The 24965-nt window shown below is 41.3% G+C and overlaps 1 protein-coding gene across 2 annotated transcripts in view; it reads right to left on the bottom strand.

Annotated features, from left to right (window-relative positions):
- The window catches only part of LOC126426955 (zinc finger protein 436-like), a 273690-nt gene that overhangs the window by 196207 nt on the left and 52518 nt on the right, over positions 1-24965 (bottom strand). The window lies entirely within an intron of this gene.

The raw sequence follows: 24965 nt of genomic DNA, 5'->3' as shown, positions 1-24965 counted from the left end.
CTTAAATCTATACTCGATGTTAACAAATTTCTCTTCTTCAGAAACGCTTTCCTTGCCATTGCCAGTCTACATTTTATATCCTCTCTACTTCGACCATCATCAGTTATTTTACTCCCTAAATAGCAAAACTCCTTTACTACTTTAAGTGTCTCATTTCCTAATCTAATTCCCTCAGCATCACCCGACTTAATTAGACTACATTCCATTATCCTTGTTTTGCTTTTGTTGATGTTCATCTTATATCCTCCTTTCAAGACACTGTCCATTCCATTCAACTGCTCTTCCAAGTCCTTTGTTGTCTCTGACAGAATTACAACGTCATCGGCGAACCTCAAAGTTTTTACTTCTTCTCCATGAATTTTAATACCTACTCCGAATTTTCCTTTTGTTTCCTTTACTGCTTGCTCAATATACAGATTGAATAACATCGGGGAGAGGCTACAACCCTGTCTTACTCCCTTCCCAACCACTGCTTCCCTTTCATGTCCCTCGAATCTTATAACTGCCATCTGGTTTCTGTACAAATTGTAAATAGCCTTTCATCAATTAAATTCAATATTTCTGTTACCCAAGGATTTCTATTAGCCCTCGTCTTTTTACCTACCTGATCGTCTGCTGCCTTCACCACTTCATCCCTCAGAGCTACCCATTCTTCTTCTACTGCATTTCTTTCCCCTATTCCTGTCAATTGTTCCCTTATGCTCTCCCTGAAACTCTCTACAACCTTTGGTTCTTTCAGTTTATCCAGGTCCCATCTCCTTAAATTCCTACCTTTTTGCAGTTTCTTCAGTTTCAATCTGCAGTTCATAACCAATAGATTGTGGTCAGAATCCACATCTGCCCCAGGAAATGTCTTACAATTTAAAACCTGGTTCCTAAATCTCTGTCTTACCATTATATAATCTATCTGATACCTTTTAGTATCTCCAGGATTCTTCCAGGTATACAACCTTCTTTTATGATTCTTGAACCAAGTGTTAGCTATGATTAAGTTATGCTCTGTGCAAAATTCTACAAGGCAGCTTCCTCTTTCATTCCTTCCCCCCAATCCATAATCACCTACTATGTTTCCTTCTCTCCCTTTTCCTACTGACGAATTCCAGTCACCCATGACTATTAAATTTTCGTCTCCCTTCACTACCTGAATAATTTCTTTTATCTCGTCATACATTTCATCTATTTCTTCATCATCTGCAGAGCTAGTTGGCATATAAACTTGTACTACTGTAGTAGGCATGGGATTTGTGTCTATCTTGGCCACAATAATGCGTTCACTATGCTGTTTGTAGTAGCTAACCCGCACTCCTATTTTTTTTATTCATTATTAAACCTACTCCTGCATTACCCCTATTTGATTTTGTATTTATAACCCTGTAATCACCTGACCAAAAGTCTTGTTCCTCCTGCCACCGAACTTCACTAATTCCACTATATCTAACTTTAACCTATCCATTTCCCTTTTTAAATTTTCTAACCTACCTGCCCGATTAAGGAATCTGACATTCCACGCTCCGATCCGTAGAACACCAGTTTTCTTTCTCCTGATAACAACGTCCTCCTGAGTAGTCCCCGTCCGGAGATCTGAATGGGGGACTATTTTACCTCCGGAATATTTTACCCAAGAGGACGCCATCATCATTTAATCATACAGTAAATCTGCATGTCCTCGGGAAAAATTACGGCTGTAGTTTCCCCTTGCTTTCAGCCATTCGCAGTACCAGCACAGCAAGGCCGTTTTGGTTAATGTCACAAGGCCAGATCAGTCAATCATCCAGACTGTTGGCCCTGCAACTACTGAAAAGGCTGCTGCCCCTCTTCAGGAACCACATGTTTGTCGGGCCTCTCAACAGATACCCCTCCGTTGTGGTTACACCTACGGTACGGCCATCTGTATCGCTGAGGCACGCAAGCCTCCCCACCAACGGCAAGGTCCATGGTTCATGGGGGGGGGGGGGGGGGGGGGGGGGGTCATAATGCAAGGGAAAATAAATATAATTGTAATAAAAAACTACACATGATAGAAATCTGAAATTATTTTTAATATAAACCTTGTTCACAATACTATCAGACATGATTAACATACAGACATTTCTGAACTTCTTTTCTTCTTTAATTTGGAAAAATAAACTACAAAAATTTGTAACTTTTTGCAAATTTAAAAATTATGTTTTGAAAATATGTATAGTCACAGGATGTTAACTGTCTTGAGATTTGACGTTAATACCTGAAATTCTTAAACTGTCAAAATATTTTTATATAAAGATGAGAGGATCTGACATTTTTGCATTCTTTATGATTTAGGGGCCTATTTTCTCTAAAAAACCCTGTCCTGAATGTTCTAAAAATTGAACTGTATGTTAGTTGGTCATTGTACTTATGGAATGTGCAATCAGAGTGGGCAATATTTTGTGGTGGAAGATTTGACAAAATTTTATATTACGCCTAGGTACTCTCAAGGTAGAAAAAATCTTGTCAGTTAAAAATTTAAACTGATTGCTGATTTTGAGTAAATGTTCTGCAAAACTGTTATATCTTAGTCAGAGCAATTACTTTACATCCTCATAAGTGAGTGGGAAAACAATTGTTCACTTTGTTCAAGTATTGCATAAAAAAATTACATATATATAAAATAGCTTTATAAACAAATTTTTCTGTTTCTGATATTATTCACAATTTTTCTTGTTTTCTGTCATGATTTTACTTCTTTATGGCATTCCACGAATTAAAACTACCTGCACTGTAACAATCAACAGTGCACTCTTGAAAAAGAGCTCATTTTTTAATTTTTTAAAAATTATTTATTTATTTTTTGTTTTAGTGATGATCCAACAACAGCAGTATTTGGGAAATGGGAACTGCACAGTGATCTGTTGTTGATGGGCATTTGAAAAAAATTGCCATACCATGAGGTGTCATAATGGGGAGGGTCACATCTAATAGCTCTTGAGACACATTAATTACTTGTCCCACCCACCACTGGCACACACACAAGAAATGAATAGATAAGTGGCAGCAGAACACACACACAAAAGACTGTTGTGACTGGCAAACTTTCGGAGCCAGTGGCTCCTTCTTCAGGCAGAAGGGTTGAAGGGGAAGCAAGAGGGGTGAAGGAAAAGGACTGGAGAGGTCTAGGAAAAGGGGTATTCTAGTCACCCAGAACCACGGGTCAGGGGAGACTTACCGTACGGAATGAGAAGGAAAGACTGATTGTTGGGGATTGCATCGGACGAGATTTGAAAACCTGAGAGCTTAAAGGTGGAAGACAGGGTAATATGCGAGACGGAGATTACTACTAAAACATCATGCACAAGTTAATAAGAGTGAGTAAGCTGAGTGCATTGTACATAACGGAAGTGGGAGGGGGGGGGGGGGGGAGGTGCAAATAGATGGGAAAGACAATGGAAGATGTAGAAAACTAAAATGGAGTGAAGCAAAGGGTAGTTACAGTGAAGAATAGCTGGGATGGAACAAATTACCATAAATTACGGCCAGGTGGGTGGTGTAACCAAGGACATGTAGTGCTAGTTCCCACCTGCGGAGTTCTGAGAAACTGGTGTCTGGGGGAAGAATCCAGATGGCGCATGTGGTGAAACAGGTGCCGAGGTCATGAATGTCATGTTGTAGAGCATGCTCTGCAACAGGATATTGCGAGTTGCCAGTATATACCCTCCGCCTATGCCCATTCATCCTAATTGATAATTTGGTAGTAGTCATGCCGATGTAGAAGGCTGAACAGTGTTTACATAATAGCTGGTATATGACGTGTCGTATCACAGGTGGCTCTCCCTTCGATAGTATATGTTTTGCCAGTTATGGGGCTATTACAGGTGGTGGTAGGAGGGTGCATAGGGCAAGTCTTGCAGTGGGGACAGTCACAGGGGTAGGAGGCATAAGGAAGGGAGATGGGTGCAGAAGGAGCATAGGCTTTGACAAGAATATTGCGGAGGTTAGGAGGGCAACAGAAAGCTATTCTAGGTGTGGTGGGCAATATTATCTATCCAAGACACTATCCAAATTGAACCCTGCCTGGAACAGTTCCGTCCTCCGTCACAGCGGGACCCACCTCCTCTTCCTCAAAATCACCTTCTCCAAACCTTCCAGGAATTTCTGACTTCCAGCCTTGCCTCTCAATCCTTCTTAAAAAACCTTAATCCTACTCCCAACATCACCACTGCTGAAGCCGAGGCTATCCGTGATCTAAAGGCTGACTGATCCATCATCATTCTTCCGGCGGACAAGGGTTCCAAGACAGTGGTACTTGATCGCCGGGAGTATGTGGCTGAGGGACTGCGTCAGCTTTCAGACAACACCACATACAAACTTTGCCAAGGTAATCCCATTCCAGATGTCCAGGCGGAGCTTCAAGGAATCCTCAGAACCTTAGGCCCCCTACAAAACCTTTCACCTGACTCCATCAACCTCATGACCCCACCGACACCCCGCACCCCTACCTGCTACCTGCTACCTTCTTCCTAAAATTCACAAACCCAATCATCCCGGCTGCCCCATTGTAGCTGGTTACCAAGCCCCCACAGAACATATCTCTGCCTACGTAGATCAACACCTTCAACCAGTCTCCCATCCTTCATCAAAGACGCCAACCACTTTCTCGAACGCCTGGAATCCTTACCCAATCTGTTACCCCTGGAAACCATCCTTGTAAACATTGATGCCACTTCCTTATACACAAATATTCCACACGTCCAGGGCCTCGCTGCGATGGAGCACTTCCTTTCACGCCGATCACCTACCACCCTACCTAAAACCTCTTTCCTCATTACCTTAGCCAGCTTCATCCTGACCCACAACTTCTTCACTTTCGAAGACCAGACATCCCAACAATTAAAGGGAACAGCCATGCGGTACCAGGATGGCCCCCTCATACGCCAACCTATTTATGGGTCGCTTAGAGGAAGCCTTCTTGGTTACCCAGGCCTGCCAACCCAAACTTTGGTACAGATTTATTGATGACATCTTCATGATCTGGACTCACAGTGAAGAAGAACTCCAGAATTTCCTCTCCAACCTCAACTCCTTTGGTTCCATCAGATTCACCTGGTCCTACTCCAAATCCCATGCCACTTTCCTTGACGTTGACCTCCATCTGTCCAATGGCCAGCTTCACACGTCCGTCCACATCAAACTCACCAACAAGCAACAGTACCTCCATTATGACAGCTGCCACTCATTCCACATCAAACGGTCCCTTCCCTACAGCCTAGGTCTTCGTGGCAAACGAATCTGCTCCAGTCCGGAATCCCTGAACCATTACACCAACCACCTGAAAACAGCTTTCGCATCCCGCAACTACCCTCCCGACCTGGTACAGAAGCAAATAACCAGAGCCACTTCCTCATCCCCTCAAACCCAGAACCTCCCACAGAAGAACCACAAAAGCGCCCCACTTGTGACAGGATACTTTCCAGGACTGGATCAGACTCTGAATGTGGCTCTCCAGCAGGGATACGACTTCCTCAAATCCTGCCCTGAAATGAGATCCATCCTTCATGAAATCCTCCCCACTCCTCCAAGAGTGTCTTTCCGCCATCCACCTAACCTTCGTAACCTCTTAGTTCATCACTATGAAATCCTCAAACCACCTTCCCTACCCTCTGGCTCCTACCCTTGTAACCGCCCCGGGTGTAAAACCTGTCCCATGCACCCTCCCACCACCACCTAGTCCAGTCCTGTAACCCGGAAGGTGTACACGATCAAAGGCAGAGCCACGTGTGAAAGCACCCACGTGATTTACCAACTGACCTGCCTACACTGTGAAGCTTTCTATGTGGGAATGACCAGCAACAAACTGTCCATTCGCATGAATGGACACAGGCAGACAGTGTTTGTTGGTAATGAGGATCACCCTGTAGCTAAACGTGCCTTGGTGCAGGGCCAGCACATCTTGGCACAGTGTTACACCGTCCGGGTTATCTGGATACTTCCCACTAACACCGACCTGTCAGAACTCCGGAGATGGGAACTTGCCCTTCAGTATATCCTCTTTTCTCATTACCCGCCAGGCCTCAACCTCCGCTAATTTCAAGTTGCTGCCGCTCATACCTCACCTGTCATTCAACAACATCTTTGCCTCTGTACTTCCGCATCGACTGACATCTCTGCCCAAACCCTTTGCCTTTACAAATGTCTGCTTGTGTCTGTATGTGTGGATGGATATGTGCGTGTGTGCGAGTGTATACCTGTCCTTTTTTCCCCCTAAGGTAAGTCTTTCCGCTCCCGGGATTGGAATGACTCCTTACCCTCTCCTTTAAAACCCACTTCCTTTCGTCTTCCCCTCTCCTTCCCTCTTTCCTGATGAGGCAACAGTTTGTTGCGAAAGCTTGAATTTTGTGTGTATGTTTGTGTTTGTTTGTGTGTCTATCGACCTGCCAGCGCTTTTGTTCGGTAAGTCACCTCATCTTTGTTTTTATATATAATTTTTCCCACGTGGAATGTTTCCTTCCATTATATTGATATCATATTTGTTTTTAGATATATGATTGCTTTCATTGTTACACCAGAAATGAAGTTGCTCAAAACAAAGTCTTCTAATATACACTGAGGTCCCTACATTTCATACACAGTAACAGACGGCATTTTGTGGAGAACTGTTCTTGCAATGTATATGCCACTCCAGGATACAACCTGGCAGTCACTTGACTGAATTCCTACCACTAGCTTCATAGCAAATCACTCTTCTCTCTTGTTAAATGGAATTCCCCTCATGTACTTTCATTTAGAGGTAAGAGTTTAGTGTTTTGTAGTAATTTTGATATGGTCTGTACAAATGCAATAGCATCTCTTATAGAATCAACAGCTTTATACTGGAGATAAATCTTCTTGCAAGATGCTTGCAGAGACCTGCTACCCCTTCGCATGCATTTTCCTGTGACCTGTTGATGAAAATATCCACTTTTTATCTTTATTCCTGTACAGTGTTTTCCAATCTCATAAAGCTGAAAGCGGTTTGTAAAATGAGATGCTGCGCATCAGTTACACACACATTTAGGAGATGTATGACCTCTAGATGCTATGTCATGGACAGCATAGCATGCATGTACACTATAATGAATGAGATCATCACTGACAACAGCAAAACAGTGTGATGTTCCAAGACAGAGTAACATATGCGAATATTGACATTTGTGATGTGTGCCGGTGGTACCTTCAAACTGCAAAGCAACAGGTCAGTTCTCAGCGAAGTCAAAATGAAGAATTAGTGTATCAGTATTCTGGTATGTGGGTGATTCTACTCCTGCTGTGGTCTGTCTCTGAATCCTGAGGATATGGTGAGCTATTCCTTTCATGATCCAAAGTCTCACGTCCGTAACAAACTTCCCTAAGTCCACTGTCTTCTGCACCAACTCTCCTCCATCCCACAATGCATATGTCAAGTTATTGTCAGTATCCTGAATGTGAACTATACGTGTGTATTTTACTCTGTAGACTATTGGCTAGAAAATTAATCACAGGTTTTGTTTTTGCATAAGTCTTGTGAATATCCTTGTGTAGGTCAGCTTTCTGGTGTAAACTGTCCCGTCGCCAGAAAGTCCACGACACCACTAAATTTTAATTGCGTACTAGTAGACAGCATACAGTTTAGATCAGTGCATTATAGTTTGAGTATTTATCTTGTCCAATAACTTTTTGGTAAACAAGATTTCTAATCAGTTTCTGTAAATACATCAACTTCAATAGAGAAATGCCAGCCCGTGTGGCCGAGCAGTTCTAGGCGCTACGGTCGCAGGTTCGAATCCTGCCTCAGGCATGGATGTGTGTGATGTCCTTATGTTAGTTAGGTTTAAGTAGTTCTAAGTTCTAGGGGACTGATGATCTCAGATGTTAAGTCCCATAGAGCTCAGAGCCAGTAGAGAAATTTATTTCTGTTTAATAGCTTGTGGTCTCAGAGTACAGTCAGAAATCTGCATAAAAACTTTCAGTGTTACTTTATTCTCCTTTGGTACATTTTGTATACATTTCAAACTCAGTAGTGCCATTTGACATCTTATATCTATTTTATACACGGTACAATATCGCTAGGGACTGTGCTTGTTGTGACCAGACACAAGGAGAGTTGGCTACTGTCCGTAAAGAGCTGAAAGCTGCGTTGGCTACCGTCAACAAGCTTCTAACTAATGTTAAAAGTTGTGGTGATGTCGAGGTGCCAGTAACGAGACCTGTGACATCTTTGGTGCCACTGGAATCTCCCGGTGAACCGGACGCCTCTGCGGCTTCTGATACACAACATCTGACCGGTCTGTCCTCACTCCAGAGTGGGTGACAGACAGTGGTGGGTTCACGTGTCACTGGGCAGAAGGTGAAAGAGGGAGCACGCCATGTGACTGGCTCCTTACGTCTTAGCAACAGGTACGAGGTGCTACCCAGTGTTGATGATAACTCTGAGCCAGCACAGGATGCCTCTAGTGTTGGGCCAGCAGTCGATTTTCCTGCCCAGTACAGACAAGTACAGAGCGTGGGTATGCTAGTTATTGGGAGCTCCAATGTTAGGCGGGTGATGGAGCCCCTCAGGGAGATAGCAGGTGAGGCGGGAAAGAAGTCCAGTGTGAATTTGGTATGTTTGGCGGGAGGTCTCATCTATGATATGGAGGAGGTCCTGCTGGCAGCTAGTGAGTGCACTGGGTGCAACCAGCTACATCTAGTGGCATATGTCGGCACGAATGATGCCTCGGCTATTTTCGGCGGCTGGCTGATTTGGTGAAGGCAAATAGCAATGCATGTGGGGTGCAGGCTAAGCTGTGTCTATTTGTAGTATCGTACCCAGGATTGATCGCAACCCTCTAGTTTGGAGCAGAGTGAAAGGTCTAAACCAGAGGCTCTGATGACTCTACGGCAGTATCGGATGCAAATTTCTCAATCTCCGCTACCACGTGCAGAATTGTAGGGTTCCCCTTAATAGGTCAGGCATGCACTACATGCAGAAAGCAGCTACTACGGTAGCAGAGTACGTGTGGCATGCACAAGGGGCATTTTTAGGTTGAAGGACCCCTCCCTTGGAATCAAAGACATTTTGCCTGTTAAATCAGCCACAGTGGCCTCAGAGAAACTTTGTCCTTGCAGATCAGAGATAGAAAAGACTAATATGATTTTAGTAAACTGCAGGAGCATCCAAGGAAAGGTCTCAGAATTAGCATCGCTTACTGAAGGTTATAATGCGCACATAGTATTGGGAACAGAAAGCTGGTTGAAACCAGACGTCAATGACAATGAAATCTTAAGTTCAGATTGGAATGTTTATCGTACAGATGAGTTAGCCACCAATGGTGGCGGCGTGTTTATTGCAGTAAAAAATTCGACAAAATCAAGTGTGGTTATCACACATTCCAAATGTGAACTAATCTAGGTGAAACTGGGTATGAAAGAAAGGTCAAAAATGGTGATTGGGTGTTTTTATAGACCACCTGTTGCTGGATCTGTAGTTGTAGAGCCTTACAGACAGAACTTGCAGAAAATCATTGGTAATTTTCCTGATCATGCTGTTGTAATAGGGGGCCACTTCAGCTTGCCAGGTATAGATTTGGAGTATTTTGCCATCAAAACTGGTGCCAGAGACAGGGATTCATGTAACATTGTTCTGGATGTCTTGTCCAAAAATTACCTTGAGCAGATAGTTAGAGAAGCAAGTCATGAGGGTAATGTCTTAGACCTCAGGGCAATAAACAGGCCTGAACTTATAGAATCAGTTAACGTAGTGGAAGGTATGACTGAGCACAAGGCTGCAACAGCATCTATGACGACGGGTCCTACAAGGCACGTTAAGAAAGGTAGGAAGATATATTTGCCCAGCAAGGGAGACAGGATACAAATTTCAGAATATCTCAGTAGTCAGCATCAAATATTTGGTGATGAGACAAAGATGTGGAGAACAAATGGAAAAAAATTCAAAGGCATCATTCAATATGCCACTAGGAAGTATGTTCTGAGTTTTAAGGGATGGGGAAGATTGTCCATGGAATAACAGCCGTGTTAGAAAAGCACTATGTAAACAAAGAGCACTTTATTTCAGATTCAAGGGAAGTAATGACCTAGCCGACAAACAAAAGCTGAATGAAGTGAAAATGAGCGTAAGGAGAGCAATGAGACAAGCATTCAATGATTTTGAAAGTAAGATGTGGTCAACCGACCTGAGTAAAAACCCTAAGAGATTTTGGTCATATGTAAAAGTAGTAAGTGGGTCAAAATCATCTATTTATCCTCTCAGTGACCACACCAGCACCGAAACGAAAGATAACAGAGAGAAGGTCAAAATACTGAATTTGGTCTTCTGAAGTTGTTTCACCGCAGGAGATCATAACACTGTCCCTCCTTTCAATTGTTTTACGAATGTTGAAATGGCAGATATTGAGATAACTGATCGTGGAATTGGAAAGCAGCTACAATCACTTAGTACTGGAAAGGTGTCAGGACCAGATGAGGTATCTATAATATTCTATAAAGATTATGCGAAAGAACTTGCTCCCCTTCTAGCAGTAATTTGTCATAGATCACTTGAGCAACTAAAGGTACCTAACGACTCAAAAAAGCGCAGGTCGTTCCAGTTTTTAAGAAAGGCCGTAAGACAGATCCACACAATTATAGACCTATATCATTGATGTCAATCTGTTGTAGAATTATGGAAACATGTTTTATTCTCAAGAATTATGACGTTTTAGGAAAATGAACATATCCTCTATAAAAATCAACATGGATTTCGCATCAGAGATTCTGCGAAACTCAACTCGCTCTGTTCATCCACGAGATCCACAGCGCAGTGGACAATGGCGCTCAGTTGATACCGTGTTCCTAGACTTCAGTAAGGCATTTGACACCGTCCCGCATTGCCATTTAATGAAAAAAATTTGAGCTTACAGAGTATCAGAGCAGATTTGTGATTGGATTCAAGACTGTCTTGCAGACACAACTCAACACGTCGCTCTTAACGGAACTAAATCGACAGATGTAAAGGTCATATCCGGAGTACCCAAGGGAAGTGCAATAGGACCATTGCTATTTACAATATATATAAATTATCTAGTAGAAAGCGTCGAATGCTCTTCCAGGCTATTCGCAGATGATGCAGTTGTCTATACCAAAGTAGCAGTGCCAGATGATAGTAAGAATTTGGAGAAAGTCCTGCAGAGAATTGATGAATGGTGCAGGCTCTGACAGTTGACTCTGAACGTAAATAAATATAATGTATTGCGCAAACATGGGAAAAGAAATCCACTACTGTACAGCTACACTATTGACGACAAACAGCTGTAGACAGCATCTGCCGTAAAATATCGAGGCAAAACTATCCAGAGCGACGTGAAGTGGAATGACCACATAAAAGAGATAGTGGGAAAAGCAGACACCAGACTTCAGATACACCGGAAGAATCTTAGGAAATGTAACTCATCCATGAAAGAAGTGGCTTATAAGGCACTTGTTTGCCCGATTCTTGAGTACTGTTCATCTATCTGGGATCCCTATCAGGTAGGACCGATAGAGGAGATAGAGAATGTCCAACAAAGAGTGGTGCACTGTCACGGGATCGTTTAGCTGGTAAGAGAGTGTTACGGAGATGCTAAACGAACTCCACTGGTAGATGTTACAAGAGTGGCGTTGTGCATCATGGAGAGATTTACTATTGAAATTTCGAAACAACACTATTCAGGAGGAACTGGACAACATATTACTTCCTCCCACATACATCTTGTGTATTGACCACGAGGAGAAAATTTGAGAAATTAGTGCCAATACATAGGCCTACTGACAATCATTCTTCCTACACACTATTCGCGACTGGAACAGGGGTGGAGGGATCAGGTACCGAATGTACCCTCCACCACACACCATTAGGTGGCTTGCGGAGTATGATGTAGATGTAGCTGTAATGCTTCAACAGCCATCCCTTCAGCACCAGGACACAATGCCCACTCCTGCATCCAACATATACCTTGCAGCTCTTGACACATACAGAGAAGCATCAGGTCCACCTCTGTGTACTTCTTCCCTGTGACACTACTTATGGTGAAACAAATAAGTTTCAATTTTGTGATGTAAATAAATGTGCATACTTCCTTCACTGGCTGGTATTTTACACATTTTGGTTGTAAAGAGTAGGATTTTGTGAAACCAATTTTTAAATTTGGTTGTTCTTTTTCATTATGAGATGTGCTTCTCTTATTGTCTTACTGGTCTTGTCATACAGCTTTTTACTTTTTTAACTTTTTCACCATTTTCACCAAGAGGTAATGTCAGCCTGATTAGGAATTGGCCTGCTGCAATCTTTGTCATCGCTTAGGTAATATTTCAGAGCAACATTAAGCATATCATATTGCGATGGATGCCCATAGTAGGGGTCTCAGCATGCCCGAATATCTTTTTCGCCCTTTATTTTACAAACTCCTCAAATTAAATAGTGTGAGAAAGTGGGTACGTATTTCTGTATCTGCCATTTGGAGTAGTTCTCTGCTATCAATGTCAGTTAGTTGTATCTCCTCAATATCCGTGGGTGAATGCAGTAATTATTCTAATCTTGTCCTCACAATCCCTACATGAGCAATGCATAGGGCATTATAGTATTTTCCCAGAGTCATCATGTAAAGCTGGTTCTTGAGACTGTGTTAATAGACTTTCTCGGGATAGTTTACGCTTATCTTCAAGACACTTCCAGTTCAGTTCCTTCAGTATCTCTGTGTACATTCAATAACTCCTGTTAGTCTTATCTGGTACAGATTCCACACACTTTAGCAATATTCTGGAATCAATCGCACGAGTGATTCATAAGCTATCTCCTTTGTAGACTGATCGGACTGCCCCAGTATTCTACCAATTCTGCTTTCCCCATGACTAAGTCTATGTGATCATTCCGTTTCATATCCCTATAAACTGTTATACCCAAGCATTTGTATGAGCTGGCCAATTTCAACAGTGCCTCATTGATATTATAGGACGCAGGTAACTGCATCATCTGCACAAAGTCTGCAAGGTCATTAATACACTACATGAACAGTAAGGGTCCCAAGACACTTCCCTGCAGCTCACCTGAAGCTACTTCTACATCTGACATGACTCTCCACCCAAGATAACACACTGCATCCTCTCTACCAAAAAGTACTTAATACAATCACAAATTTCACGCGATACCCCATATCATCGGACTTTTGACAATAAGCATAGGTGCAATACTGAGTCAAATGCTTTCCAGAAATCAAGAAATACTGCACATACTTGTCTGCCTCGATCCAAAGCATTCAGTATGTCATGTGAGAAAAGTGTAAGTTGGCTAATCATACAATGAAGGCTTTCACGACAGGATGTTCCAGCTGCAAATAATTCTTCCGTGTTGAATGGCCGCAGTCTATGGGACTCTTCAATCCCTGACGTTTCGTCCAAAGCTACGTCAGACATCTTCGGAGGTGCTCCTGGCTGCGCTGAGTCTTGCCGACTGACGAGTCGCGCGTCAAAGAACGTTCGACCGATTTTCAGACCAACTAAGAAAATAGGCCAAGCACTTCGTTCTGTTAAGGATAAACGTCCCCCTCTATCTGAAAGTGGTGTATACAAGTTTCTGTGTACATTTGGTAGGGTCTACATTGGAACTAAAAAGAGAAGTGTGAATACACGGTTGAAGGAACATAAAAGTCTTTGCCAACTAGGGAAAACAGACAAGTCAGCTGTCGCAGAACATTCTCTTCAGTCGGGTGATCACGTCGTGAAATTTTTGGAAACTGAAGTTTTATGTACTATGACAAACTATTATCCACGGCTATATAGAGAAGCCATCAAAATATATAAATGTGGGGATAATTTTAACAGAAAAAAAGAAGCCACGAAGCTCAGCAATATATGGACAGTGGCGCTACAGAATCGATGAGAAGTTTTTATCTTTTACTTATTACGATCGATAGTTATATTTTATCCTTGACAAGGTTTATCTCTGCTATCACGTGAAATCCAGACCATGCCCACTTTCCACGGTATTTAGGCCATTCTTCGACGTCCAACTCGTCACTCGTCAAGATTCAGAACGACCGGGAGCACCTCCAAAAATGTCCAACGTAGCTTTGGACAAAACGTCAGGGATAGAAGGGTGATATGGACCACGGCCATACAACCCGGAAGAATTCTCGGCAGTGCAAGTTGGGTTCACATGATAGATGTTTTCAGAATCCATGCTGATAGCCACTGAAGTGGTCATTCGCTCTGATATACCTCATTATGTTTGAGCTCAGAATATGTTCTACAAGACACCAATGTCAAGGATATTGGACAGAGTTTTGTGGATCACTTTTACTACCCGTCTTTTAGGCGGATGTGAACTGTGCTTTTTTGCAAGGATTGGGCTCAGTTTTTTGTTTGAGGGATATACAACAGATTATAGCTAGAAGAGGGGCTAACTCAGCTGCAAATTTAGTATACAATCTGATAGGGATCCTATCGGGTTCTGGAGCTTTGTTCAGTTTTAATGATTTCAGCTGTTTCTCAACACTGCTGACAATAACACTTACTTCACTCGTGTGGTACATAAGTTGTAAGCCAGTTGCGATGAGCACCGTTGGTTGCCATTCGCAGTCATCCACTCTGAGCTTTGTCATCTGTGATGGGGTTAGCACCAACATTTCCTTTATTACGAGCATGACCAACTCCTGCTGCGCATTACTGATGTTCACACAATCACCACGATACACAATTTTTCATCCTTCTATCAATTTCAATGGGAGGCACATTTTATGTGATCAGAAACTCAATTACAGCACATTGTTTCTCAAGTACCAACATAATATCACCCCCCCCCCCCCCCCCCCCCACCAATATTACAAGCTATAATTTGGACACCTCTACTGGTAGACAGTTGCAATTTGCATCAGTAAAGTGGAAAAGTCAACCAAGTAATATGCATGACATGTAATACCTCAACCAAAATTGAGAACAGAATAAAAAATTCAGAGGCACTTCCTTTCAGGACACCCTCATACAACAGGAATCAGCAATTACACTTTCTTTGTCAGGAAAGTTCCACGAGAGTTTTTTTTCTTTTTCTTTTTTTTAATTTCTCAGTATGCACTACTAAAAAAGGAACAAATGTTGCTTTTATGTTACTGGGTATGTGTGCATACTTAAAATCACCTGTTTCTGTGCAAACTCACTAAGCGGCAGGATTGTGTTTAGCAACGCACTGTTTGGGTTCTTGTCGCATTAGTTATGGTGACACAGTGGATACTGATTGTGAGCAAGGAATGAACATTAAGTTCTGCATTAAGCTCAGGAATATCCCTAGTGAAATGTGGACAATGATTAAGTAAGCAGGCAAGACATTTTGAAGAACTTGTGTTTTCGAGTGGCACAAAAGGTTTCAAGAGGGCACAGATTCAGTGCAAGAATATTCCAGACCTGGTCGGCCCATCTACAGCACATATCAACGCAAATGTGGAGTGAATAAGGCAATTATTGCAAGAAGACCATCACATAACTGTGCATGTGATATCAAAAGAACTTAATTTGAATCATGACATGGGGGTTGAAGTTAGTCCTACCAACACGACCCTCACACAAAGTGTCGAAGTGCCAAATTTTGGAGTCCTGGATCGCCAGCCTTGAAAAAAGTCAAATAACAAACTTTGAGAACAAAGACAACATTGATCATATTCTTTGACAGTAAAAAATTAGTTCACCACGAGTATGTGCCTCCAGGTCAAACAGTGAACCAAATTCTTTGCACTGAAGTTCTGAAATGTGTGTGACAAGCAACATGATGTGCTCCCCCTGATTTGTGGCATTCTCAGGACTTGTTCTCACTGCACGGCAATGCAAGACCCCGTACTGTTTAAACTTTTTTACCAAATATCTTACGAGACATTCTATTATTGCCTACCACATTTGCCATATTCACCCAACATCTCACCTTGCAATTTCTTCTTGTTTCTGTGACTGAAACGAAAGGGAAGTGACTGAAAGGAAAGATCATCGAGATGTCACAGACGCCAAACGGACTGTGATGAATGAGCTTACAAGCATCGCAGTCAAAAATTTTCCCAATTGCATACAAGACCATCAGAAATGTTGGCAACTGTGTATAGAGAGCCAAGGGGCTACTTCAATTTGAGCTTGGATCATCGCTTGGTAAGTGGAATTTCTCATATTTTTTAATTTTTTTTAAACTAAACCTGTCCTGCAACTCTCCTGACAAAGGGAATATACAGAATCAGATACAAATAAAAACAGGAATTTCCAATGGCAGTTACACTAAAACACATCGGAGGGCCTTCTAACAAGAATTCTGGTTCGGCTCCTCACCATAGCAACACTTGGTGCATGCCGAGGGCTCAGCTCAGCTGCCATCAGGGGGCAATGAACACACTAATGTTATCCGTCTGCAAGCAGCTCGATTGCACGTGTACGACTTACAAACGAAGACTTTGCAACGAGACTGTCGCAGTGGGGACCCGGGCAGTACTGGCAGCCTCTGCCTGACATTGCCCAGGAACTGCCTTGAGGATATACGCTATTTGATCAGAAGTATCCAAACACCCCCGTGTAGTTTGGAACTGCTAGATGTCACAAGATGTGGATCCACCATTATAAAATAAGGGAGGGAGTGCTGCGTTGTCAGTGAGAAGCAGAAACAGAGGAATGGGTTGGTCAGGAAAGGTCAGTGACTTTTAACATGCATTAGTCATTGAATGTCACCTGAGTAACAACTCCATCAGGGACATTTCAACGCTTCTAAATCTGCCCAAGTTGACTGCTGGTGATAGGATTAGGAAGTGGAAATGTGAAGGAACAACTAAAGCTAAACTGAGCTCCAGCAATTTTCATATATTGACAGACAGGGAGCACAGAGAACTGTTGAGGGTAGTTGTAAAAATATGGCACAAAATCAGCAGAATCAACCACTTAAGAATTCATAAGTGTTACCAGCTGTCCGGTTACCACTGTGACTGTGTGTAGGCAGTTAAAAGGAATGAGGTACAATAGTTGAGCAGATCCTCATAAGCCACACGTTTCTGTAGTCAATACTAACAAGGGAACCTCCCCATCGCACCCCCCTCAGATTTAGTTATAACTTAGCACAGTGGATAGGCCTTGATAAACCGAACACAGATCAATTGAGAAAACAGGAAGAAGTTGTGTGGAACTGTGAAAAAATAAGCAAAATATACGAACTGAGTAGTCCATGGGTCACATATGCAACATTACGGAGTTCGTGGGTTCAGGAGCGCCGTGGTCTCGTGGTAGCGTGAGCAGCTGCAGATGAAGAGGTCAGAGGTCCTTGGTTCAAGTCTTCCCACAAGTGAAAATTTTACTTTCTTTATTTTTGCGTAGTTATTATCTGTCCGTTCGTTCATTGACGTCTCTGTTCACTGTAATAAGTTTAGTGTCTGTGTTTTGCGACCGCATCGCAAAACCGTGCGATTAGTAGACGAAAGGACGTGCCTCTCCAATGGGAACGGAAAACATTTGATCGCAAGGTCATAGGTCAACCGATTCCTCCACAGGAAAACACATCTGATATATTCTATACGACACTGGTGACGGCATGTGCGTCACATGACAGGAATATGTTGTCGACCGACCTAACTTGTACACTTGGCGAATGGGTAAAAAGACTCTTCTACCTTGCCCGGTTTAGGTTTTCTTGTGGATGTGATAATTACTCCCAAAAAAGTGATGAAAAGCATAAGAGTTTGTCACATAAACTGGAAATAAAAAATTAAAATTTTCACTCGATTGAAGATTTGAACCAAGGACCTTTCGTTCCACAGCTGCTCACGTTACCACGAGACCACGGAGCTCCTGCTGTCCCAGCGTCCTTGATGTTACCTATCTTCCCATGAACTACTCAGTTTGTATATTTTGCTTATTTTTTCTCAGTTCCACACGACTTCTTCCTGTTTTCTCAATTGATCTGTGTTCAGTTTTTCAAGGCCTATCCACTGTGACAACTTATAACTAAATCTGAGGGGGGTGCGATGGGGAGGTTCCCTTGTAAGCGAAACTTGAGGCGGCATAAAGAGCGACGTTACTGGAGCATGGATGACTGCAAGGGCCATGTGTTTGGTGAATGTCTGGAGAACATTGGATGTCATGTGTAGTGTCAATAGTAAAATATGGAGGAGGTGGGGTTACAGTATGAGGAGTATTTTTTTTTTTTTTTTGTACAGTGTGGTCCTGTTACTGCAGTTAAACAAATGTTAAATGCAGAAGGATATGCATACATTTTAAAGCATTGTGTACTGTGTACAGTAGAGGAACATTTCAGACACCAGGATTATTTATATGAGAGTTACAATGCACCCTAATGTAAAGCAACACATGTGAGGGAATGGTTTGAGGACAATAAAGACTCCTGAAATGGACTGTCTTGCCAGAGTCCTGCTCTGAAACCAATGGAACACCTCTGGGACGAGCCAGAATGTCAAATTTGCTGCAGGCTGTAGCATCTGACAGCACCACCTTCTCTGGTTTCATGTTTTCAAGCAAAATGGGCAATCAATTCACACACCTACATGAAAGTCTCCCCAGCAGAGCTCGAGCAGTCGTTAAGGCACAGGGTGGACACACCCCATATTAATGTTCACCAAAACATGTCCTGATAATTCAGTTGGTGTATTGTGGAATACATTCACATTGATCCGGTGGCAGATGCAAGAGACATGCGGATTTATCTGCCAGGAGAGATATTAATAGTAACCACAAACTTTTTGTAGACGATGCTGTTAGCTATACTGAAGTACTGTCAGAAAGAAGCTACATAAATATTCAGTCAGCCTTGATAAGGTTTCCAAGTGGTGCAAAGATTGGCAACTTGCTTTGACCCTCCGGTGGGCACACCGCAGCATATACACCACAAATTTTAGTTTTCTGAGTGTCCACTGGCTGGTGCTAGTTGTCGGTTTCCATGGAATCTAGTATGCAACCTTCATCACAGATGGGAGTGTGTGTAACCTCATTTGAAACCAAACCTGGCCACTGTTCTGTTGAAACAGCATTGTTAACTTCAGTTCTCCCTCTGCAGTGTGATTGCCACCAGGCGCCTTGTCATGTAAGAATTTGTTCAACATTATATGCTTATGATTTGTTACACACGTTTTCATCATTTATTCTTGTTTAGAATGTTAATTTGTTGTTTCATGGATACACTATATTTATTTCCAGGGAAAGTGATATTGTAAGGGGTCCTGAAGAGATCCTACGAATTCTAGTGGAAATTTCGGAAGATGAGTTGACTATTTTGATATGGATGAGGAAATTATTGAAGCTGACAACCACAGTAGTCAATCCAAACAGTCACATAAAGAAGATGACAGTCAGGAAACAGCAGCACATGATGTTACGGAAGGTAACTACACATTTTATATTGGAAAAGACAGTGAAACTTTTTGGATTAGTCAGCCCCTAACTGCATGGAAAACAAGTGCTAAAAACATTATCAGAACTTTATCAGACCCAAAAGGGACTGCCAAAAATGCACCTTTAGAAGCATTTTCTCTTTTTATCACAAAAAAACATGATAGAAGACATTGTAGCTCATACCAACAGATGGATTGGGAAAAAACGTACAGATACCAACTATTCTAGAGCTCACAATTTCAAAGACACTTCAGCAGAAGAAATTCATGCTCTTTCTGGTGAACTTTTTTTAATTGGCATAAAGAAAGAACATCATGCCAACTGCAGTGGACTGTGGGCATCTGATGGTACTGGTATTACTATCTTACAATCACTTTTCAGTTATAAACGTTTCTATTTTCATCTCAGTGCAATTACGTTTGACAATATAGAGACAAGGACTGAACACAGGTCTACAGATAAAGCGGCACCTCTTTGTGAGTTTCACCAAGAATTTGTGAATAACTGTATTGCTCATTATAATGTCAGTGAATTTGTGAAAATTGATGAAATTCTGCAGGCTTTTAGAGGCCATTGTGGGTTTGTAAAGTACATGCCAAGTAAGCCTGCCAAGTATGGTATTAAAATATACACTCTTAGTGAAGCAAAAACATTTTATGCCCTCAATTTCCAAGTGTATTGTGGCAAACAGTTCGCTGGGCCATATCTAAAATCAAATAAACCTGAAGATGTTGTCGAAAGACTGGTAACTCCCACAGAAGGCATGAACAGGAATGTTATGACTATTACACCAGTTATAGTCTAGCTACGAATCTTCTAGATAAAAAGTTGATTACCATCAGCACTTTGGGAAAAAAAAAAGAAAAGAAAAAAATAGAGGGAAATTCCACCTGAATTTCAGGCTAGTAACACAAAGGAAAGCAAAGTGACACTCAGCAGTTTTCAGTACGATTTCTGCTCATCTTCAACTGCAACTTTTAAAAAAAGGATAAAGTTGATCCTCCTCTCTACGATGCATGATACAAATGAAATTTATGTCGAAAGTGGGAAATCAGCAGCAAATTTGGACTATAACAGAACCAAGGGAGGAGTGGATACTGTGGATCAGATGTGTGCATCATACACAACAGCCAGAATAACCAGGAGATGGCCGCTGTCATTATTCTATTGACATCTTGATATTGGACGAATAAATTTGATCATCATCTTTAGCCACAACAACCCAGACAATAAAGACAGACGACGGCTTTTTCTAAAAAAAAACCTTTTGTATAGCCTTATGAACGCTCATCTAGAACAAAGAGCGAAATTAGCAAACCTTATGAAAGATATACAAATATTTCTTGAAAAATTTGGAAAAGGAGGCCCAGTTCATGACAAACCTAAACCTGGAATATGTCACATATGTGGACGACAGAAAAATGTCAGGACAAAGACATCGTGCAACAATTGAGGAAACAATGGCTGCAAGAAGCATTCTTGTCAGAACATTATGCATTTCTCTTGTGACACTAATGACCAGCGGATGGAAATTCGTTTTGACTGTAGATGTTTATTTATGTAACCTATTTTAATAGAGTTCACTGATTTTTTTTCTTTTACTTTTATCTGAAATAAATAATTAATGCAATTACATGCTGTTTTATTTCACTTTTTACCCAATGGTTTGTCTAAAAACAATAACAATGTGAAGACAAAATTGCGGTGTAAATGCTGTGGTGTGCCCACTCATGTGAAATCAGAAGTCGCACCCACCAAAGGGTTAAGTGTGTAAAATTTTGCACATCACAAAACGAAAAATCGTAGCATCCTATGACTGTAATATCAGAGAGTCACTGTTGGAATCAGCCAACTCATAACCTGGGTTATGAAATGGAATGATCATATAGGTTTAGTTGTGGATAAAGCAGGTGGTATGTTAGCTGGTAGAATACTGGGGAACTGCAACCAGTCTACAAAGGAGATTGCTTACAAATTATTCATATGCCCGGTTCTACAGTACCGGTACTAACCAAGTGTGCGAGACCCATACCAAATAGGACTGACAGGCGATATTGAATGTATACAGGGATGAGCACCACAAATGGTCACAGGTTTGTTTGATATGTGGGAGAGTGTCACAGATACTGAAGGAACTGAACCAAGACTCTTGAAGATAGAAGTACATTACCCTGAAAACCAAAGTTTCAAGAATAATGACTTTAGGAATATACTACAATCCCCTATGTATCGCTCACATAAGGATTGCGAGCATAAAATTGGAATAATTACTTTAAGCACAGAGGCATTCAAACAATCATTCTTGCCACACTGCATACGTGAATGGAATGGGAAGAAACCCTAATAACTGGTACAATGGGACATACACTCTGCCATGCACTTCACGATGGTTTGCAGAGTGTAAATATACATGCACAGATGCAGATGTAGATACCCTGAAGACAGAAATTAGCAATATTGTGGTAAGGATTTCTGGTGTGTTGACACTGCAGTGAATAACCTTTGATGAACAAGTAAAACCCTGACAATGATGAAGCTGTGTTTAGAAATATACACTGGTGAAGAATAAGACACTATTAAAAACAGCATTTCAGCTATATTATTATTATTATTATTATTATTATTAATCTTTGTTTTGTAAGAGATCAGTCAGTGTTGGTGTACAGGGAAGTTGTGTTAAAAGATATGTTTAAACCTTAAAAACATTGCCTTAACAATGTCATTTATTTTAAATGGTTGATTAATTATACTAAAACACATCAATACAGAAATCAGAAGGAAAACACTTCCTCTAAATTAAAAACATTATTTTAAAAATGGAAACTTTAATGTTTTCAAAAGCTTGTTTAGTGTCTTATGTTGTCTCAAAGGAAGCATGTTCAAAAGTGGTGAAAATTTATATACTGACAATAGATTAACAAAGTCAAAAACGTTTTCAATAACAAGCAATTCAGACTGCAATAAACTTTTATTTTTAATTGTGGTTACCAGTTTCGGTCTAGAAGACTGTCCTCAGACCAAGGTTCCAGGTGATGTGAGCAGTTGCTATGTAGTACTGACTGCTACCCAGTACTGTTGGCAGTTTGTGACATATATCAATGGGTACTACACACCAGCTCACAGTACTGTCTCCTCGCATCATCTTGAAGAATCTAGGTCTGAGGAGTCTTCTATGCCATAACTGGTAAGTTTATTGCAACCTGGATTGCTTTTTATTAAAAAATTAAATTATTAAAAATTCTTCCATAATACTGCCATTAATTATTAATTCGTGAATTGGCTCACCCTTAAAAGATTTGAAAACATACTAAAAATGATGTCCAACATACTTTTAAAACTCACAAAAATTCTTTTTGTCTCTACAGAGAATGATTTTTCTCCAATCATAATTTACAATTATAGGTTAACTATCTTTAGTATCAGTATTTCTGAGGAGATCCAATTTTTTAAAAAAAAGTTTGTTATGGTCTGTTTCTTTTTCAGAAAATTTAATTGCCAACATTTGAAACTACAAGGACCATACTGAAAGTTGTGAGCAACCCATAGTTAAAATTCAAATTCCAGCAATTTAACTAAAACAATTAAAGGATTGTAATCTACAGATCTCCTACCATATGTTGCCACATTGTGATATCATTAGTGTATCACATGACCACAGGCAGAACTTCCAAAATGGCAGACAGCGATGTTTCGTTTCGACAGGTGCCATCATTGAATTCCTTATTAGAGAGAGAAAATCTGCTGCTGAAATTCACCTCAGACTTGAAAGTGCTATGAAGATGTCCGCATGGGTGCTAACAGTATCAGGAGATGGCTGAAGCATTTTGAAGATGGGAAAATAAGTATCTAAGATAAGCCTCATAGCAGTAACCCACGAACTGCCTCCATGGAATGCAAAAACAAAAGAGTTGGTGAGCTCATCAGAGAAGACTGGCTTGTCACAGTGAATTAAATTGGAGCTAAGCTCACAATAGGGCAAAGTGCAGTGCAAGAAATGATTCAAAGCTTAGGTAATCAAAAAGTTTGTGTCCGTTGGGTCCTACATTTATTGACCGAAGACCACAAACTTCAAAGAAGAACCATCAACCAAAACCTCCTTCAGAGATTGCAAAATGAAGCTGATGACTTTTTGACAAGTATTGTGACAGGTGATGAACAGCAAGAGATGGTGGATATTCAGAAAGCAGTGTGACAGAGTCTTCATGCAGATGGAAAGGAGTTCGATTGCAAGTGTATTTTACAAGTTGCAGAACAATGGGAAAAACTGGTGCAAACAAATGGAGAGTATGTTGAAAACTCTGTAGATTGCAATTATGTCCAGGGTGTCTCAAAAGAAAGTTTATGTTTGAAGATCTTTCCGTCCATGCACAAAAAATTGGAGGGGGTTGCATTAACTGTTTGCTTGTCCTTTGCGAATTCAGCAGGGAGCAGACTGCATGTTCTGTGTGTGAGAATTTGATAAAAATGGTCATTTGGTGACTGTACCATGCAGTAAATTTTGAAGTGAACATGGATTGTACAATGTAAATTATGATAGCCATGATGGACCACATAATGTAAATGATGCTATAAGTGTTCCTGTCACCCATTTGAAGAAGCCAGTCTAAAACTGTCCAAACCGAAATCCTGCCGGCTGAGGTCATCAAGTATGGGCAAAGCCATGGAGAGTATAGATTGGTCTGTTTGTTATGATCCTTTCCCCTCCCTTTGTAAGTGTGTTCCTTAAATGTGCATAGATCATCACTGCACTGAATTCTGTAAAAAGAGCTTAAACTGCACCCTTACAAAATCAAATTGGAGCAAGAATTAAAGCCTCAAGATACCAGACATAGGCTGCAGTTCATTAATCACGTGACTGACTGCCCTTCATTGGACAACATCTTGTTTTCTGACAAGGCTCGTTTTCACCTGAACGCTCACATCAAAAAGCAAAATTGGCACGCAATGAATCCTAAACAGAAGGATGAGAAACCGTTTCATATGCCAAAAGTTACTATACTGCCAGCCATGTCGGCTCTAGCAATAATTAGCCCATACTTTTACGAGGATGACAGTGGTCGTGCTATTACAGCGAATTCAGAATGTTATCTGGTAATGTTAAATGATTTTTTGGCGACTGAATTGCAAAACTTCCGTGGTTATAATCAAACATGGTTTCAATATAATGGAAGGAAACATTCCACGTGGGAAAAATTATATATAAAAACAAAGATGAGGTGACTTACCGAACAAAAGCGCTGGCAGGTCGATAGACACACAAACAAACACAAACATACACACAAAATTCAAGCTTTCGCAACAAACTGTTGCCTCATCAGGAAAGAGGGAAGGAGAGGGGAAGACGAAAGGAAGTGGGTTTTAAGGGAGAGGGTAAGGAGTCATTCCAATCCCGGGAGCGGAAAGACTTACCTTAGGGGGAATAGGGACATATGTCTGCTTGTGTCTGTATGTGTGGATGGATATGTGCGTGTGTGCGAGTGTATACCTGTCCTTTTTTCCCCCTAAGGTAAGTCTTTCCGCTCCCGGGATTGGAATGACTCCTTACCCTCTCCCTTAAAACCCACTTCCTTTCGTCTTCCCCTCTCCTTCCCTCTTTCCTGATGAGGCAACAGTTTGTTGCGAAAGCT

Source organism: Schistocerca serialis, chromosome 11 (assembly GCF_023864345.2).
Source record: "Schistocerca serialis cubense isolate TAMUIC-IGC-003099 chromosome 11, iqSchSeri2.2, whole genome shotgun sequence".
NCBI classification, from domain to species: Eukaryota; Metazoa; Arthropoda; class Insecta; order Orthoptera; family Acrididae; genus Schistocerca; species Schistocerca serialis.
The sequence above is the reverse complement of the archived record's forward strand: the minus strand, read 5'-3'. Positions and strand labels throughout refer to the sequence as shown.